The sequence below is a fragment of the Saccopteryx bilineata genome, chromosome 4 (assembly GCF_036850765.1).
Source record: "Saccopteryx bilineata isolate mSacBil1 chromosome 4, mSacBil1_pri_phased_curated, whole genome shotgun sequence".
Taxonomy (NCBI): Eukaryota; Metazoa; Chordata; class Mammalia; order Chiroptera; family Emballonuridae; genus Saccopteryx; species Saccopteryx bilineata.
Window position 1 is genome coordinate 139,238,188 of NC_089493.1, and position 20,846 is coordinate 139,259,033.

Consider the following 20,846-nt stretch of genomic DNA (forward strand, 5'->3'; position numbering starts at 1 on the left):
ATTCTCATTGTCCTGGCCTTTAGCCACCCATAGTGAAAATAAACTGGAGTGAGGTGGACAGAAATGGTTGTGTGAAACAAGCCTGGGCTTTTCACATTACTTTACTTCTGTATCTGAGGATATACTGAGTGGTCTAGCATTTGGAATGTGTCTCAAGTTTGGCCAATCAGAGTTTTTACCCAAGATCTCTTGATCCCAAATTAGATAAAGAATCATTTGGACCTGTCTGTGCTTATCTGGAGTAAGAGAAAATGAAGTCAGATAGACAAGTAAAAATGGGAGAAATGAAGGGAGAAGAAGATCTGGCTACATTAAAATCTCAGTTCCAATCTTTAAGGTTATGGCTCCTTGGACAATTTCTTCCTGTGATATAACCTAGTGTTAGTGTAGGTAGCTAGATATTAATAAAGGAAGGGAACAAAGGAAATCAGACATTAAAAAGTTTAATCTAGGCCCTGGCCAGATAGCTCTGTTGATTAAAGCATCAGCCTGAAGCACAGAGTTTGCTGGTTTGATCCACCATCAGGGCACATACAGGAACAGATTGATGTTCTACTCTCTCTCTCTCTCTCCTTTCCTCTCTGATTAAAGCCAATCAATAAAAAAACAAAAAATAAACATTTAAGAAGCTTAATCTACTAGAAAGCTGGATTGGACAATAAGCCTAATTCACTAGGAAATTGTAGCATTCATAAGCTCTTCAGGAATCCCAGCATTACCCCACCAAGGAGATTAACAATCCTCCATTCTCCATGTAGGGAGTAAGAATCTCCTCAGGAAACAACCAGCCTTCTGGTACTAAGTTATTGGTGGAGAAGGAGGATGCCTTTCTGATGGCCACATGCATGGTAGAAACCAGATGACACAGCAGGACATTTAAACATGCACAATAAAATATAACATGAACAGTATGATCTAATATGGCAACCATAAAGGGCAGAGCCTAACCTAGAAAAAGAATTGAATTGCATAAGGGACACAGATATGAAAGATCTAAGAAATGGATTGGTTGGATGAAGGAACCAACCCCAATCAATGAAAGATTAGAAAAACTTTTTTAATTTTTTAAAAACTTTTATTTAGAAAATTAAATTTAACAGGGTGACATTTATCAATAAGGCAGTACATTGGTTTCAGGTAAACATTTATATAACATTTTAACTGTTGATTATGTTGTATATCCATCACCCAAAGTCAAATCATTTTCCATCACCTTATATTTGTCCCCCTTTACTCCTTTCCCCCGCCCCCTCTCCCTGCCCCCTTCCATGCATCTCCCTCCCCCTGGCAACCACTATACTTTATCTATGTCCAAGAGTCTTAGCTTTATGTCTCACCTATGTGTGAAACCATACATTTCTTAGCTTTTTCTGATTAACTTATGTCACTCAGTAAAATGTTCTCAAGGCCCATCCATGTTGTTATAAATATCACTATGTCATTATTTCATATGGCTGAGTAGTATTCCATTGTACAGGGGTTCCTTGGGTTATGACAGTCTTGATATACAACATTTTGAGTTTACAACACTCACTTCAATAAAAACTTTTAAAAAATTGAGACATGAGTGTTTAGGTTTACTCATTTTTTGTCATGTTTCCTGTCTCTTTTTTTCTGTGGTATAGTTGTGTTCTTATGTTCTAAATTATAATTTTACAACTGTGTTAGGATAGATAAGTGACACATTATGATGTGTTTTGACTTACACCAAAATTCGAGTTATGTCTGTCTTAGGAATGAAACTGTGTTATGGACCCCTTGTATATATGTACCAAATCTTTTATTTCTTTTCTTTTCTTTTTAATTACTTTTTTATTAATTTAAATTTATTGTGTTAACATGGATTCAAGTGTCCCACTGAATATAACACCCTCAACCCCTCCCCCTGTATTCCTATTTACATCCCTTTTGCTCCCCTCCCCCTAACTCCCAACCACTTCCCTCTGGGATTTGTTGTCCTGTTATCTGTATCTCTGTGTTATGTTTATAAAATTTTACTAATCCCTTCACTTTCTCTGATTCTATCCCTTCATTCCCCCTTCACTCTGACAGCTGTCCCTTTGCGCCCTGTGATGTTACCTCGGCCTCTATTTTGTTCTTCAGTTTACTTTGTTCCTTAGATTCCACATATGAGTGAGATCTGATATTTGTCTTTCTCTGCCTGGCTATTTCACTTACCATAATAGTCTCCAGGTCCATCCACACCATCACAAAAGGTAAAATTTCCTTCTTTTTCACAACTGTGTAGTATTTTCTTGTGTATATACCACAGCTTTTTAATCCACTCATCCACTGAAGGACACTTGGGCTGTTTCCAGATCTTGACTATTGTAAACAATGCTGCAATAAACATGGGGGTTTGTATCCTCTTTTGAATCAGTGATTTGGTATTCTTAGGATATTCCTAAAAGTGGGATCACTGGGTCAAAAGGCAGTTCCATTTTTAATTTTTTTTGAAGAAACTCCATACTGTTTTTTACAGTGGCTGCACAAGATTGCATTCCCACCAGCAGTGCAGGAGGTTTCCCGTTTCTTTAAACCAGCTCCACACAAGTGTGTTGACTTGTTAATGAGTGACATTCTGACTGGTGTGAGGTGGTATCTCATTGTGGTTTTAATTTGCATTTCTCTGATGATTAGTGATATTGAACATTTTTTCATATGCCAATTGGCCAGCTGTATGTCCTCTTTGAAGAGGTATCTACTAAAGTCTTTTGACCACTTTTTAATTGAATTTATTACATTACTGGTGTTAAGTTTTAGAAGTTTGTTATAAATTTTGACTATTAATCCCTTATCAGATGTATTGGCAAATATGTTCTCCCATTATGTGGGATGTTTTTTTTATTTTGTTCATGGTGTCTTTTACTGTGCAAAAGATTTTTAGTTTGATATAGTCACATTGGTTTATTTTGTCCTTTATTTCACTTGTCCGTAAAAATAAATCAGCAAACATATTGCTACGAGAGATATCATAGACTTTACAGCCTATGTTTTCTTCCAAGATGTTTATAGTTTTGCAACTTACATTTAAATCTTTTATTCACTTTGAGTTTAATTTTGTGAATGGTGAAAGTTGGTCTAGTTTTATTTTTTTTCAGGAAGCTGTTCAATTTTCCCAACACCATTTATTAAAGAGTCTGTCTTTACTTCAGTGTATGCTTTTACCTCCTTTGTCAAATATCAAATTACCATACAGGCTTGGGTTTATTTCTGGGTCCTCTATTTTGTTCTGTTGATCTATATGCCTGTTCATATGCCAGTACCAAGGTGCTTTGATTAGGGTCTTGTAGTATAACTTGATATCAGAAAATATGATACCTCCCACTTTATTCTCCATTTTTTAAGATTGATAAGGCTATTTGTGTTCTTTTTTGGTTCTATATAAATTTTTGGAATATTTGTTTTATATCTTAGAAGTATGCCATTAGTATTTTAATAAGAATTGCATTGAATCTATAGATTGCTTTGGGTAATATAGACATTTTAATGATGTTTATTTTTCCTATTCATGAACACAGTATATGCTTCCACTTGTTTGTATCTTCCTTGATTTTTTTCAATGTCTTATAATATTCTCAGACAAGTCTTTTACCTCTTTTGTTAAATTTACTCCTAGTACTTTTTTTTGCAATAATGAAGGGAATTGTTTCCTTAATTTCTCTTTCAGACAGTTTATTGTTGATGTATAAAAATGCCACTGATTTCTGAATATTACTTTTATATCCTGCCACCTTGCTGAATTCATTTATCAGGTCTAGTAGTTTTTTGACAGACTTTAGGGTTTTCCATGTAAAATATTATGTTATCAGCAAATAATGATAGTTTTATTTATTCTTTTTCAATTTGGATGCCTTTTATTTCTTCTTCTTGCCTGATTGCTGTGGCTAGGACTTTCAGAACTAATGTTCAATAAAAGTAGTAAAAAAGGTACTCCTGCCTTGTTACTGATCTCTACAGAATTGCCTTTAATTTTTGTCCATTGAGTATCATGTTGGCTGTGGGCCTTTATTATGTTGATGTATGTTCCCTGTGTTACCAGTTTACTAAGAATTTTCATCATAAATAGTTGCTGGATTTTATCAAATGCCTTTTATGCATCTATTGATATATTCTTGTAATTTTTATTCTTCCTTTTGGTTATATGATGAATCACATTGAATGATTTGCAAATGTTGTACCAGCCTTGCCTCTCCAAAAGAAATCCCACTTGATCATGATAGATAACTTTTTTAATGTATTGCTGGATTCGGTTTGCTAATATTTTGTTGAAAATTTGAGTATCTATATTCATCAGAATATTGGTCTATAGTTTTCTTTCTTTGTAGTGTCTTTATCTGGTTTTGAAATGAGGATCTTCTTGCCTCATAAAAGGAGCTTGAAAGTGAACCCTCCTCCTGAATTTTTTGAAATAACTTGAGAAGGATAGGTGTTAGTTCTTCTTTGAATATTTGCTATAATTCACCTGTGAAGCCATCCAATCCAGGACATTTGTTTGTTGTGAGTTTTTTGATAACTGTTTCAATTTCATTTCTTGTAATCAGTTTGCTTAGATCTTCTGGTTCTTCCAGATTTAGTCTTGGAAGATTGTATGTTTCTAGGAATTTATACATTTCACCTAAGTTGTCCAATTTTTTGACAACTAGATCATCATAGTATTTTCTTACAATTCTTTGTATTTCTGTGGTGTCATTATTACATCTCCATTTTCCATTCTAATTTTATTTACTTGAGTCCTCTCTTTTTTTCCTGATGAGTCTGGTTAAAGGTTCATCAATCTTGTTTACATTTTGAAAGAACCAACTATTGGTTTCATTGACCTTTTATATTGTTATTTTAGCCTCTATGTCATTTATTTCTGCTCTAATTTTTATTATTTCCTTTTTTCCTACTTCCTCTGGGCTTTACTCATTCTTTTTCTAGTCCTTTTAGATGCATAGTTGTTTATTTGATCTTTTCTTGCTTCTTAAGGTATGCCTGTAATACTTTGAACTTCCCTCTCAGGACTACTTTTGCTGTTTCTCATCAAATTTGAGTTGTGGTATGTTCATTTTCATTTGTCTCAAGAAAACTTTTCATTTCTTCCTTAATCTCATTGTTAACCCATTTGTCATTTAATAACATGCTATTTAGCCTCCAAGTGTTTGAATGTTTTTCAGTTTTTCTATTGTAGTTGATTTCTAGTTTCCATTGTGATCAGAGAAGATGCTTGATATAATTTCAATCTTCTTAAATATTTTTTAATAAATTTTTATTAATGGTAATGGGATGACATTAATAAATCAGGGTACATATATTCAAAGAAAACATGTCTAGGTTATTTTGTCATTAAATTATGTTGCATACCCCTCGCCAAAGTCAGATTGTCCTCCGCCACCCTCTATCTAGTTCTCTGTGTCCTTCCCCCTCCCCCTAACTCTCTCGCTCCCTCCCTCCCATGTCCTCCCTCCCCTACCCCTGGTAACCACCACACTCTTGTCCATGTCTCTTAGTCTCGTTTTTCTGTTTCACAAATGTATGGAATCATGTAGTTCTTGTTTTTTTCTGATTTACTTATTCCACTCCTTATAATGTTATCAAGATCCCACCATTTTGCTGTAAATGATCTGATGTCATCATTTCTTATGGCTGAGTAGTATTCCATAGTGTATATGTGCCACATCTTCCTTATCCAGTCTTCTATTGAAGGGCTTTTTGGTTATTTCCATGTCTTGGCTACTGTGAACAGTGCTTCAATGAACATGGGGCTACATGTGTCTTCACGTATCAATGTTTCTGAGGTTTTGGGGTATATACCCAGTAGAGGGATTGCTGGGTCATAAGGTAGTTCTATTTGCAGTTTTTTGAGGAACCACCATACTTTCCTCCATAATGGTTGTACTACTTTACAGTCCCACCAACAGTGAATGAGGGTTCCTTTTTCTCCACAGCCTCTCCAACATTTGCTATTACCCGTCTTGTTGATAATAGCTAATCTAACAGGGGTTAGGTGGTATCTCATTGTATTTTTGATTTGCATTTCTCTAATAACTAATAAAGCTGAGCATCTTTTCATATATCTGTTGGCCATTTGTATCTCTTCCTGGGAGAAGTGTCTGTTCATGTCCTTTTCCCATTTTTTTATTGGATTGTTGTTGAGTTTTATGAGTTCTTTGTAAATTTTGGACATTAGGCTCTTATCTGAGCTGTTGTTTGAAAATATCATTTCCCATTTAGTTGGCTGTCTGTTTATTTTGATATCAGTTTCTCTTGCTGAGCAAAAACTTTTTATTCTGATGTAGTCCCATTCATTTATCTTTGCCTTCACTTCTCTTGCCATTGGAGTCAAGTTCATAAAATGTTCTTTAAAACTCAGGTTCATGATTTTAGTACCTATGTCTTCTTCTATGTACTTTATTGTTTCAGGTCTTATATTTATGTCTTTGATCCATTTTGAATTAATTTTAGTACAGGGGGTCAGGCTGTAGTCGAGTTTCATTCTTTTGCGTGTGGCTTTCCAGTTTTCCCAACACCATTTGTTGAAGAGGCTTTCTTTTCTCCATTGTGTGTTGTTGGGCCCTTTAGGAAAGATTATTTGACCATATATATGTGGTTTTATTTCTGGGCTTTCTATTCTGTTCCATTGGTCTGAGTGTCTATTTTTCTGCCAATACCATGCTGTTTTGATTATCGTGGCCCTATAATATAGTTTAAAGTCAGGTATTGTAATGCCCCCAGCTTCATTCTTTTTCCTTAGGATTGTTTTGGCTATTCGGGGTTTTTTATACTTCCATATAAATCTGATGATTTTTTGTTCCATTTCTTTAAAAAATCTCATAGGAATTTTGATGGGAATTGCATTAAATTTGTATATTGCTTTGGGTAATATGGCCATTTTGATTATATTTATTCTTCCTATCCAAGAACAAGGAAAATTTTTACATCTCATTGTGTCTTTTTCGATTTCCCTTAACAATGCTTTGTAATTTTCATTATATAGGTCCTTTACATTCTTTGTTATGCTTATTCCTAGGTATTTTATTTTTTTGGTTGAAATCGTGAAGGGGATTATTTTTGAGTTAGTTTTCTAATATTTCATTGTTGGCATATAGAAAGGCTATGGACTTTTGTATGTTAATTTTGTATCCTGCGACCTTACTGTATTGGTTTATTGTTTCTAATAATCTTTTTGTGGAGTCCTTCGGGTTTTCGATGTATAGGATCATATCATCAGCAAAAAGTGATAGCTTTACTTCTTCTTTTCTGATATGGATGCCTTTTATTTTTTTGTCTTGTCTGATTGCTCTGGCCAGAACTTCTAGCACCATGTTAAATAAGAGTGGAGAGAGTGGACTACGCTGTCTTGTTCCTGATTTAAGGTAGAAAGTCCTCAGTTTTATGCCGTTTAATATGATGTTGGCTGATGGTTTATCATATATGGCCTTTATCATGTTGAGATATTTTCCTTCTATACCCATTTTGTTGAGAGTCTTAAACATAAAATTGTGTTGTATTTTATCAAAAGCCTTTTCTGCATCTATTGATGAGATCATGTGGTTTTTGTTCTTTGTTTTGTTGATATGGTGTATTACGTTAACCGTTTTACGTATGTTGAACCATCCTTGAGATTCTGGGATGAATCCCACTTAATCATGATGTATTATTTTTTTTAAATGTTCTTGTATTCAGTTTGCCAGTATTTTGTTTAGTATTTTAGCATCTGTATTCATTGGAGATATTGGTCTGTAGTTTTCTTTTTTTTTTGCCATCCGTGCCAGGTTTTGGTATGAGGGTTATGTTGGCCTCATAAAATGTGTTTGGAAGTATTGCTTCTTCTTCAATTTTTTGGAAGACTTTGAGTAGAATAGGAACAAAGTCTTCTTTGAATGTTTGATAGAATTCACTAGTATAACCATCTGGGCCTGGACTTTTATTTTTGGGGAGGTTTTTAATAGTTTTTTCTATTTCCTCCCTGCTGATTGGTCTGTTTAGGCTTTCTGCTTCTTCATGACTCAGTCTAGGAAGGTTGTATTGTTCTAGGAATTTATCCATTTCTTCTAGATTGTTGTATTTGGTGGCATATAATTTTTCATAGTATTCTACAATAAGTCTTTGTATATCTATGATGTCTGTGGTGATCTCTCCTCTTTCATTTTGGATTTTATTTATTTGAGTCCTGTGCCTTTTTTTCTTGGTGAGTCTTGCCAAGGGTTTGTCAATTTTGTTGATCTTTTCAAAGAACCAGCTACTTGTTCTGTTAATTTTTCTATAGTGTTTCTGTTCTCTATTTCATTTATTTCTGCTCTGATTTTTATTATCTCCTTTCTTCGGCTGGTTTTGGGTTGTCTTTGTTCTTCTTTTTCTAGCTCCTTAAGGTGTGAAGTTAAGTGGTTTACTTCGGCTCTCTCTTGTTTGTTCATATAGGCCTGAAGTGATATGAACTTTCCTCTTATTACTGCTTTTGCTGCATCCCAGAGATTCTGATATGTCCTATTATCATTTTCATTTGTCTGTATATATCTTTTGATCTCTGCACTTATTTCTTCTTTGACCCATTCATTTTTTAGAAGTATGTTGTTTAGTTTCCACATTTTTGCAGGTTTTTCCCCCACTTTCTTGCAGTTGAATTCTAGTTTCAAGGCTTTATGATCAGAGAATATGCTTGGTACAATTTAAATTATTCTAAATTTGCTGATATTGTCTTTGTGGCCCAACATATGGTCAATTCTTGAGAATGTTCCATGTACACTAGAGAAAAATGTATACTCTGTCGCTTTGGGATGAAGTGTCCTGTAGATGTCTATCATATCCAGGTGTTCTAGTATTTCATTTAAAGCTACTATATCTTTATTGATTCTCTGTTTGGATGACCGATCTAGAGCCGTCAGCTGTGTATTGAGGTCTCCAAGTATGATTGTATTTTTGTTAGTTTTTGTTTTAAGGTCAATAAGTAGCTGTCTTATATATTTTGGTGCTCCTTGGTTTGGTGCATATATATTAAGGATTGTTATGTCTTCTTGATTCAGTGTCCCCTTAATCATTATGAAATGACCATTTTTGTCTCTGAGTACTTTTTCTGTCTTGTAGTCAGCATTATTAGATATGAGTATTGCTACACCTGCTTTTTTTGGGGTGTTGTTTGCTTGGAGTATTGTTTTCCAGCCTTTCACTTTGAATTTGTTTCTATCCTTGTTGCTTAGATGTGTTTCTTGTAGGCAGCATATAGTTGGATTTTGTTTTTTAATCCATTCTGCTACTCTGTGTCTTTTTATTGGTAAGTTTAATCCATTTACATTTAGTGTAATGATTGACACTTGTGGGTCCCCTACTGCCATTTTATAAATTGCTTTCTGTTAGTTTTGTATCTTGTTTGATTCTTCTCTTTTGTTTTTCTATCATTTGTTTTTGTTTGTTTGTGTTCCATACTTCTTTCCTCTGTTGCTACCTTTTTTAAGTCAAGTGTTTTTGTGGTGTTTTTTTCAAGGGTGGTTACCATTAAGTAATGAAAAGGGTACCTACCATATTCCTTGTAGTACCCTATCTTATGAGTATTTCTGCACTTCATCGTCCTTTGCTACTGTTAATCTCCATCCTCTCCCCCCTTTTTTTCCTTTGTTGTCACAGTTTAAGTTTGGTTTTATTGTGTTCATGGTGGAGCTGTTACTCGAGGTGTTGTTTTCTTTTGTTCTTTGAATCTGGTTGGAAAACCCCCTTTAGTATTTCCTGGAGTGGGGGCTTTCTGTTGATAAATTCTCTCATCTTTTCTGTATTTGTGAATGTTTTTATATCTCCTTCATACTTGAAGGATAGCTTTGATGGGTATAGAATTATTGGCTGCAAGTTCCTCTCTTTCAGGGCTTTAAATATTGGGGTCCACTCTCTTCTAGCTTGTAGAGTTTCTGCTGAGAAATCTGATGATAATCTAATAGGCCTTCCTTTATATGTTGTACTCTTCTTTTCCCTGGCTGCCTTGAGAATTTTTTCTTTGTCATTGTTTTGTGTCATCTTTATTATGATGTGCCTTGGAGTGGGTTTGTTGGGGATAAGAAAACTCGGTGTTCTGTTTGCTTCTTGAATTTGAGTCTTTAGTTCTTTCCACAGGCTTGGGAAGTTCTCGTCTATTATTTGTTTGAGTATATTATCCGTTTTATTTTCTTTCTCTTCTCCCTCTGATATACCTATTATTCTTATGTTATTCTTTCTGATGGAGTCAGACAATTCCTGTAGGGCTTTATCGTTTTTTATTATTTTTTTTTAATAAATTTTTATTAATGGTAATGGGATGACATTAATAAATCAGGGTACATATATTCAAAGAAAACATGTCTAGGTTATTTTGTCATCAAATTATGTTGCAAACCCCTCGCCCAAAATCAGATTGTCCTCCGTCACCCTCTATCTAGTTCTCTGTGCCCGTCCTCTTCCCCTAACTCTCTTCCTCCCTCCCTCCCATGTCCTCCCTCCCCCCCACCCTTGGTAACCACCACACACTTGTCCATGTCTCTTAGTCTCATTTTTATGTTCCACCAATGTATGGAATCATGTAGTTCTTGTTTTTTTCTGATTTGCTTATTTCACTCCGTATAATGTTATCAAGATCCCACCATTTTGTTGTAAATGATCCGATGTCATCATTTCTTATGGCTGAGTAGTATTCCATAGTGTATATGTGCCACATCTTCTTTATCCAGTCTTCTATTGAAGGGCTTTTTGGTTGTTTCCATGTCTTGGCCACTGTGAACAGTGCTGCAATGAACATGGGGCTACATGTGTCTTCACGTATCAATGTTTCTGAGGTTTTGGGGTATATACCCAGTAGAGGGATTGCTGGGTCATAAGGTAGTTCTATTTGCAGTTTTTTGAGGAACCACCATACTTTTCTCCATAATGGTTGTACTACTTTACAGTCCCACCAACAGTGAATGAGGGTTCCTTTTTCTCCACAGCCTCTCCAACATTTGCTATTACCCGTCTTGTTGATAATAGCTAATCTAACAGGGGTGAGGTGGTATCTCATTGTAGTTTTGATTTGCATTTCTCTAATAACTAATAAAGCTGAGCATCTTTTCATATATCTGTTGGCCATTTGTATCTCTTCCTGGGAGAAGTGTCTGTTCATGTCCTCTTCCCATTTTTTTATTGGATTGCTTGTTTGGTTGTTGTTGAGTTTTATGAGTTCTTTGTAAATTTTGGATATTAGGCCCTTATCTGAGCTGTCGTTTGAAAATATCAGTTCCCATATAGTTGGCTGTCTGTTTATTTTGATATCAGTTTCTCTTGCTGAGCAAAAACTTTTAATTCTGATGTAGTCCCATTCATTTATCTTTGCCTTCACTTCTCTTGCCATTGGAGTCAAGTTCATGAAATGTTCTTTAAAACCCAGGTCCATGATTTTAGTACCTATGTCTTCTTCTATGTACTTTATTGTTTCAGGTCTTATATTTATGTCTTTGATCCATTTTGAATTAATTTTAGTACAGGGGTTAAGGTTGTAGTCGAGTTTCATTCTTTTGCATGTGGCTTTCCAGTTTTCCCAACACCATTTGTTGAAGAGGCTTTCTTTTCTCCATTGTGTGTTGTTGGCCCCTTTAGCAAAGATTATTTGACCATATATATGTGGTTTTATTTCTGGGCTTTCTATTCTGTTCCATTGGTCTGAGTGTCTATTTTTCTGCCAATACCATGCTGTTTTGATTATCGTGGCCCTATAATATATTTTAAAGTCAGGTATTGTAATGTCCCCAGCTTCATTCTTTTTCCTTAGGATTGTTTTGGCTATTCGGGGTTTTTTTAGTTCCATATAAATCTGATGATTTTTTGTTCCATTTCTTTAAAAAATCTCATAGGAATTTTGATGGGAATTGCATTAAATTTGTATATTGCTTTGGGTAATATGGCCATTTTGATTATATTTATTCTTCCTATCCAAGAACAAGGAATATTTTTCCATCTCATTGTATCTTTTTCGATTTCCCTTAACAATGCTTTGTAAATTTCATTATATAGGTCCTTTACGTTCTTTGTTATGTTTATTCCTAGGTATTTTATTTCTTTTGTTGCAATCGTGAAGGGGATTATTTTTTTGAGTTCCTTTTCTAATATTTCATTGTTGGCATATAGAAAGGCTATGTATGTTAATTTTGTATCCTGCGACCTTACTGTATTGGTTTATTGTTTCTAATAATCTTTTTGTGGAGTCCTTCGGGTTTTCGATGTATAGTATCATATCATCAGCAAAAAGTGATAGCTTTACTTCTTCTTTTCCGATATGGATGCCTTTTATTTCTTTGTCTTGTCTGATTGCTCTGGCCAGAACTTCTAGCACCACGTTAAATAAGAGTGGAGAGAGTGGACAACCCTGTCTTGTTCCTGATTTAAGGTAGAAAGTCCTCAGTTTTATGCCGTTTAATAGGATGTTGGCTGATGGTTTATCATATATGGCCTTTATCATGTTGAGATATTTTCCTTCTATACCCATTTTGTTGAGAGTCTTAAACATAAAATTGTGTTGTATTTTATCAAAAGCCTTTTCTGCATCTATTGATAAGATCATGTGGTTTTTGTTCTTTGTTTTGTTGATATGGTGTATTACGTTAACCGTTTTGCGTATGTTGAACCATCCTTGAGATTCTGGGATGAATCCCACTTGATCATGATGTATTATTTTTTTAATATGTTGTTGTATTCGGTTTGCCAGTATTTTGTTTAGTATTTTAGCATCTGTATTCATTAGAGATATTGGTCTGTAGTTTTCTTTCTTTGTGCCATCCTTGCCAGGTTTTGGTATGAGGGTTATGTTGGCCTCATAAAATGTGTTTGGAAGTATTACTTCTTCTTCAATTTTTTGGAAGACTTTGAGTAGAATAGGAACCAAGCCTTCTTTGAATGTTTGATAGAATTCACTAGTATAACCATCTGGGCCTGGACTTTTATTTTTGGGGAGATTTTTAATAGTTTTTTCTATTTCCTCCCTGCTGATTGGTCTGTTTAGGCTTTTGCTTCTTCATGACTCAGTCTAGGAAGGTTGTATTGTTCTAGGAATTTATCCATTTCTTTTAGGTTGTTGTATTTGGTGGCATATAATTTTTCATAGTATTCTACAATAATTCTTTGTATATCTATGATGTCTGTGGTGATCTCTCCTCTTTCATTTTGGATTTTATTTATTTGAGTCCTGTGTCCTTTTTCCTTGGTGAGTCTTGCCAAGGGTTTGTCAATTTTGTTGATCTTTTCAAAGAACCAGCTCCTTGTTTTATTGATTTTTTCTATAGTTTTTCTGTTCTCTATTTCATTTATTTCTGCTCTGATTTTTATTATCTCCTTTCTTCGGCTAGTTTTGGGTTGTCTTTGTTCTTCTTTTTCTAGTTCCTTAAGGTGTGAAGTTAAGTGGTGTACTTCGGCTCTTTCTTGTTTGTTCATATAGGCCTGAAGTGATATGATCTTTCCTCTTATTACTACTTTTGCTGCATCCCAGAGATTCTGATATGTCCTATTTTCATTTTCATTTGTCTGTATATATCTTTTGATTTCTTCACTTATTTCTTCTTTGACCCATTCATTTTTTAGAAGTATGTTGTTTAGTTTCCACATTTTTGTGGGGTTTTCCCCCTCTTTTTTACAGTTGAATTCTAGTTTCAAGGCTTTATGATCAGAAAATATGCTTGGTACAATTTAAATTTTTCTAAATTTGCTGATATTGTCTTTGTGGCCCAACATATGGTCAATTCTTGAGAATGTTTCATGTACACTAGAGAAAAATGTATACTCTGTCGCTTTGGGATGAAGTGTCCTGTAGATGTCTATCATATCCAGGTATTCTAGTATTTCGTTTAAGGCCACTATATCTTTATTGATTCTCTGTTTGGATGACCGATCTAGAGCCGTCAGCGGTGTATTGAGGTCTCCAAGTATGATTGTATTTTTGTTAGTTTTTGTTTTAAGGTCAATAAGTAGCTGTCTTATATATTTTGGTGCTCCTTGGTTTGGTGCATATATATTAAGGATTGTTATGTCTTCTTGATTCAACTTCCCCTTAATCATTATGAAATGACCATTTTTGTCTCTGAGTACTTTTTCTGTCTTGTAGTCAGCATTATTAGATATGAGTATTGCTACACCTGCTTTTTTTGGGGTGTTGTTTGCTTGAAGTATTGTTTTCCAGCCTTTCACTTTGAATTTGTTTTTATCCTTGTTGCTTAGATGTGTTTCCTATAGACAGCATATAGTTGGATTTTCTTTTTGAATCCATTCTGCTACTCTGTGTCTTTTTATTGGTAAGTTTAATCCATTTACATTTAGTGTAATTATTGACACTTGTGTGTTCCCTACTGCCATTTTATAAATTGCTTTCTGTTAGTTTTGTATCTAGTTTGATTCTTCTCTTTTGTTTTTCTATCATTTGTTTTTGTTTGTTTGTGTTCCATACTTCTTTCCTCTGTTGCTACCTTTTTTAAGTCAAGTGTTTTTGTGGTGGTTTTTTTAAGGGTGGTTACCATTAAGTAATGAAAAGGGTACCTACCATATTCATTGTAGTACCCTATCTTATAAGTATTTCTGCACTTCATCATCCTTTGCTACTGTTAATCTCCATCCTCTCCCCCCTTTTTTTTCTTTGTTGTCACAGTTTAAGTTTGGTTTTATTGTGTTCTTGGTGGAGCTGTTACTTGTGGTGTTGTTTTCTTTTGTTCTTTGAATCTGTTGGAAAACCCCCCTTAGTATTTCCTGGAGTGGGGGCTTTCTGTTGATAAATTCTCTCATCTTTTCTGTATTTGTGAATGTTTTTATATCTCCTTCATACTTGAAGGATAGCTTTGATGGGTATAGTATTCTTGGCTGAAAGTTCCTCTCTTTCAGGGCTTTAAATATTGGGGTCCACTCTCTTCTAGCTTGTAGAGTTTCTGCTGAGAAATCTGATGATAATCTAATTGGCCTTCCTTTATATGTTGTACTCTTCTTTTCCCTGGCTGCCTTGAGAATTTTTTCTTTGTCATTGGTTTGTGTCATCTTTATTATGATGTGCCTTGGAGTGGGTTTGTTGGGGTTAAGAAAACTTGGTGTTCTGTTTGCTTCTTGAATTTGAGGCTGTATTTCCTTCCACAGGCTTGGGAAGTTCTCATCTATTATTTGTTTGAGTATATTCTCCATTCCATTTTCTTTCTCTTCTCCCTCTGATATACCTATTATTCTTATGTTATTCTTTCTGATGGAGTCAGACAATTCCTGTAGGGCTTTCTCATTTTTTATTATTCTTGAGTCTCTTTCTTCTTCTCTCTGTTGTGCCTCAAGTTGTTTGTCTTCTATTTCACTAATCCTATCTTCAATCTGGGCTGTTCTGTTAGCTAAGCTTGTTACCTCGTTTTTCAGCTCGTGAATTGAGTTTTTCATTTCTGTTTGATTTGTTTTTATAGTTTCAATTTCCTTGGTAATATATTCTTTGTGTTCATTGAGTTGTTTTCTGATCTCCCTATATTGCCTTTCTGTGTTTTCTTTTATATCTCTGAGTATTTTTAAGATTTCTATTTTAAATTCTCTGTCATTTAGCTCCAAGGCTTCCAATATGTTAAGTCTTTTCTCCATAGATTTTTCCACATCTATTTGTGTTACCTCTCTTTCTTTTGTATCCATAATATTCGATTTCCTCTTTCTTATCGGCATCTGAGGGTGGTCTTATTGATAGCACTAATTAGAATTAATAAAGAGTAAAAAGAAAAAAAAATAAAAGGGTAAAACACCCCACAAAAAAAACAGTAATAATTTATTATTTTCCCCTTTTTTCTCTCTTCTCTTTTCCTCCTCTCCCCTCCTCAGGGAAATATCATGCCTATAATGGAGGGCCTGATTTGGGATGAAGAGTTCAAGGGGCAAAAAGAGGGAGTAGGGACCTACTAAATGCAAAAAAAAAAAAAAAAAGGAAGAAAATCTTAGACAAGCATAAGATGATTTGCTTGTAAGTGATGGTCAACTAAGAGATATAATGAGAGAGATAAGAGGGAATCAGAAAAAAGGACCAAAAAAGAATAATAAAGAAGAAAAAATAAAAATAATAAGTAAAAATCTGTTGTATTAAGTAGAGCGAAGACTAAATACAATGGAGACCTTGGGTTGGGAGGACCCAAAATGCCACAAAAATAAACAAACAAGAGAAAATAAAATAAAAACAAAAGCAAAATAGAGAAATAAAACCAAAAAAAAGCCTTGAGTCCCAAATTAACTAATTTGTTCGTGATAGAGGATTATATGGGAGGAAAGTAAAATGAGAAAAGAAAAAACTAATAGAAAGGAAAAAATAAGAAAAAGAGAAAAACGAAGGAAGAAATAAAATAGGAGGAGAAAAAAACAAAATAAAGCAAGACAAAAAAAAAAACAAAAGAGGAGAGAGTGAGAGTTAAGTGTTTTGGAGTATACCCTTAAATGAGGGTGAGGATGAAGAAGAAAAATAAAATGCAACACTCATGGGTAGTGTAGTTCAAGAAAGGGGAAGCATAAGATGGGCAGAGAATAGAAGGACCAAGGTGGAGGAAATAAAGGCAAAAAGATAGAAGAAACAAGCAACAACAACCACAAAAAAAAAAAAAAATTAGTGGATCAAGTTGTAAAGTCTGTGGGTTTTTCTTGATTTTGAGAGGTTAACTTCTTCCTTTTTCTTTTCTCTCCCTCTTCCTAGTCGGTGACTCTGTACCCCAGGCTCTGCCCCTGTGTCACTCTTAGGTAGGGATTTGCAGTTGATGAAATTCTATGGCAATGTCATATAATTGGCTTTAGTCTTGCTGGAAGTAAAGGCTTGTTGGCGTTTGCAGGGTCCAACGATGAGAGAGTTTGCTTTCCTGGATTCTCTCTCCTAGTCCCCCCTTTCTGAATTAGCAGCCTGGTGATCCAGCTATAAGGCTGCAACTGCTTCTGCCTGGGGAGTAAGAGGCTCAAAGAGCTGGGAAATCCCCACTCTATCCCCACTCAGTGCAAGACTTTGGGAAAGGCTCTGAGAGTCAGGGCCTCCAGTGTAATCAGGCGGGGTTGGGAGTCAATTGTTGTCAAGGTGACTGTTCAGCGCCTATCATTTAGTTCGACCTCTCAACCCAGGCTTTCCACACTTTGTAGCCTGTTTTTGCAGGGAAGAAGAGGCACTAGTCTCTGCTTACGACTAGTGTAGTATAGACCTTATTATCTGCCAAGTCCTTCTTGTTAGCGTTTATCCCTGAATATGGAGGCTCTATCAATCAGAAGTTGCCCCCGCCCCTTTAGCGAGAGGCACTAAAAAATATCACGCCTCTTGTCTTGGATCGCTGAACTGAGAGAGATCTTATCAATTAGAACCGAGGGTGCGCAGATTTCATGGGTTAAGCTAATTTCAGTGATTGGGTCGCAGCTGTGTTTCCGAAGGTATTTTAGGCTGCCTGCGCGCACCCCTCCCCCAACGCTTGATTGTTAGCTTGAATGGCTGGGTGAGGTGCCCCGCCCACGGAGAGAATCTCCCAAGCCTCTCCCGATCGCCCTGCCGCTGGCGGCTGGATTGCACCAGGCGCAGGATAATGGAGCCCCCTGGGTGTGCGGGCCAGTAGGGCACCCTGGGCGCGTGGAATGCCCAAGGCACGCGCGCGAATGGCGCGCTCCGGGCACCGGTGGCCGGCGACCCCCACTCGCAGTGTGTGGGCCGCTGGGAACATCAGCAGTGCTCAACCGGACCGGGCGCGCGCGCGGCGGCTCATGGCGGCAGCTCGCGGTGGCGGTTCGCGGGGGTTCGCGGCAGCTCACGGGCTCGCGGCGGCTCGCGGTTCCCAAGTATATGGGCTGACTCACCGTGGGCGCACTCCCTGGCGGCTTGAATGAGCATCGCTGCGGTAGCTTCCTCCACACCCTCGTCTCTCAGATTCAAGTGATAACAGTCCTTTTGCTTTCAGTTTGTGTGGAACTCCGGAATGCTCCGAGGATAAATTTTTCTGTTTCTAGTTGATAAATTTGTTGTGATTTAGGGGAGAGCTGTCGGACGCGCTTCTCACGGCGCCATTTCCGTGACGTCACTCGTTTTTTATTATTTTTGAGTCTCTTTGTTCTTCTCTCTGTTGTGCCTCAAGTTGTTTGTCTTCTATTTCACTAATCTTATCTTCAATCTGGGCTGTTCTGTTAGCTAAGCTTGTTACCTCGTTTTTCAGCTTGTGAATTGAGTTTTTCATTTCTGTTTGATTTGTTTTTATAGTTTCAATTTCCTTGGTAATATATTCTTTGTGTTCATTGAGTTGTTTTTTGATCTCCCTATATTGCCTTTCTGTGTTTTCTTGTATATCTCTGAGTATTTTTAAGATTTCTATTTTAAATTCTCTGTCATTTAGCTCCAAGCCTTCCAATATGTTAAGTCTTTTCTTCATAGATTTTTCCACATCTATTTGTGTTACCTCTCCTTCTTTTGTATCCATAATATTCGATTTCCTCTTTCTTATTGGCATCTGAGGGTGGTCTTGTTGATAGCACTAATTAGAATTAATAAAGAGTAAAAAGTAAAAAAAAAAATAGGTAAAACACCCCACAAAAAAAACAGTAATAATTTATTATTTCCCACTTTTTTCTTTCTTCTCTTTCCCTCCTCTCCCCTCCTCAGGGAAATATTGTGATGACCTGTGAATTATATTATGCTAAATGGAACAAAAACTGCCTATAATGGAGGGCCTGATTTGGGGTGAAGAGTTCAAGGGGCAAAAAAAGGGAGTAGGGACCTACTAAATGCAAAAAAAAAAAAAAAGGAAGAAAATCTTAGACAAGCATAAGATGATTTGCTTGTAAGTGATGGTCGACTAAGAGATATAATGAGAGGGATAAGAGGGAACCAGAAAAAAGGAGGAAAAAAAAGAATAATAAAGAAGAAAAAATAAAAATAATAAGTAAAAATCTGTTGTATTAAGTGGAGCGAAGATTAAATACAATGGAGACCTTGGGTTGGGTGGAATGCTAGTGAGTTAAAAAGCAACGTAAAAAAGTACCCAAAATGCCACAAAAATAAACAAACAAGAAAAAAACAAAAACAAAAGGGAAAAAGAAAAATAAAGCCAAAAAAAATCCTTGAGTCCCAAATTAACTAATTTGTTCATGATTGAGGATTAAATGGGAGGAAAGTAAAACGAGAAAAGAAAAAACAAATAGAAAGGAAAAAATAAGAAAAAGAGAAAAACGAAGGAAGAAAAAAAAAGGAAGAGAAAAAAACAAAATAAAGCAAAAAAAAAAAAAAAAACCAAAAGAGGAGAGAGTGAGAGTTAAGTGTTTTGGAGTATAACCTTAAATGAGGGTGAGGATGAAGAAGAGAAATAAAATGTAACACTCATGGGTAGTGTAGTTCAAGAAAAGGGAAGCATAAGGTGGGCAGAGAATAGAAGGACCGAGGTGGAGGAAATAGAAATAATAATAATAAAGGCAATAAGATAGAAGAAACAAACAACAACAAAAAAATTAGTGGAACAAGTTGTAAAGTCTGTGGATTTTTCTTGATTTTGAGAGGTTAACTTCTTCCTTTTTCTTTTCTCTCCCTCTTCCTGGTCGGTGACTCTGTACCCCAGGCTCTGCCCCTGTGGCATGCTTAGGTAGGGATTTGCAGTTGATGGGATTCTATGGCAATGTCATATAATTGGCTTTAGTCTTGCTGGTAGTCAAGGCTTGTTGGCGTTTGCAGGGTCCAACGATGAGAGAGTTTGCTTTCCTGGAGTCTCTCTCCTAGTCCCCCCTTCCTGAATTAGCAGCCTGGTGATCCAGCTATAAGGCTGCAACTGCTTCTGCCTGGGGAGTAAGAGGCTCAAAGAGCTGGGAAATCCCCACTCTATCCCCACTCAGTGCAAGGCTTTGGGAAAGGCTCTGGCAGTCAGAGCCCCCAGTGTAATCAGGCGGGGGTGGGAGTCAATTGTTGTCAAGGTGACTGTTCAGCGCCTAGCATTCAGTTGGACCACTCAACCCAGGCTTTCCACACTTTGTAGCCTGTTTTTGCTGGGAAGAAGAGGCACTAGTCTCTGCTTGCGACTAGTGTAGTATAGATCTTATTATCTGCCAAGTCCCTCTTGTTAGCGTTTATCCCTGAATATGGAGGCTCTATCAATCAGAAGTTGCCCCCGCCCCTTTAGCGAGAGGCACTAAAAAATATCACGCCTCTTGTCTTGGATCGCTGAACTGAGAAAGATCTTATCAATTAGAACCCGTGGGTGCGCAGATTTCATGGGTTAAGCTAATTTCAGTGATTGGGTCGCAGCTGTGCTCCCGAAGGTATTTCAGGCTGCCTGCGTGCGCCCCTCCCCCAACGCTTGATTGTTAGCTTGAGTGGCTGGGTGAGGTGCCCCGCCCACAGAGAGAATCTCCCAAGTAGGGAAGACCGCCCTGGCGCCTCTCCCACTCGCCCCGCCACTGGCGGCTGGGGCGCACTGGGCACAGGATAATTGGGCACCCTGGGTGTGCGGGCCAGTAGGGCACTCTGGGTACGTGGGATGCCCAGGGCATGCACGCGAATGGGGTTCTCCGGACCGGTGGCCTCTCCCTCGCAGTGCGCGTGCCGCTGGGAACGTTAGCGGTGCTCGCTCTGCAACCGGACTGGGCACACGCCGGCGGCTGCTCGCCGCTCCCGAGTTTGGGCTGACTCACCACAGGCGCACTCCCTCTGTGGCTTGAATGAACGTCCCTGTGGTAGCTTCCTCCACACCCTTGTCTCTCAGATTCAATTGATAACAGTCCTTCCGCTTTCAGTTTGTGCGGAACTCCGGAAAGCTCCGAGGATAAATTTTTCTGTTTCTAGTTGATAAATTTGTTGTGATTTTGGGGAGATCTGTCGGACGCGCTGCTTACAGCGCCATTTCCGTGACATCACTCTAATCTTCTTAAATTTATTGAGACTTGTTTTGTGTTCT